Raw genomic sequence first — 521 nt, 5'->3', positions numbered from 1 at the left:
GCCTTTTAGAGGACAGCTCCTTTTAATGAGGTCCTTTTTGTACTTCATTACACCCCCTTGAATGGCCTTTAATGAGACCAAATTCTGCTTACTATGTACTTCCTAAAACAAAAGCACAATGCATTCATGGAAGTACCAGGCCACCTACTATAATGTGCTGGGAAGACATTGGCTTGGGTATCAGGAGGTCTGAATGTGAGCCTTCCGGGCAGTGTGGCTCTGGGCAAGTCAAACTCTGTCTCTGAACTTTATCGTCCTCGTCTGCACAAGGGGGGTGGCAGTCCTGACTTTTATGGAGCTCTGAGAAGAAATTCTTAAATGACCTCTGATTCCTCATAAGTGGAAACACGCAGAAAGACGTCTGACTCCTACCAACGTAGAAACAGCTGGAGAGCAGGAAAGGAGAGTAATCAAAATGGGTACACTTGAAAATAACAAGGCTGGGGAGAGAGCACTGGAGGGTGAATCTCAGGAGACCTGAATTCTAGGCCTCGCTCTGCTACTGGCTAAGGGTGTGATCC

The sequence above is a fragment of the Cnephaeus nilssonii genome, assembly GCF_951640355.1.
Source record: "Cnephaeus nilssonii genome assembly, chromosome: 9".
Classification (NCBI taxonomy): domain Eukaryota; kingdom Metazoa; phylum Chordata; class Mammalia; order Chiroptera; family Vespertilionidae; genus Cnephaeus; species Cnephaeus nilssonii.
This window is presented reverse-complemented; position numbering follows the sequence as displayed.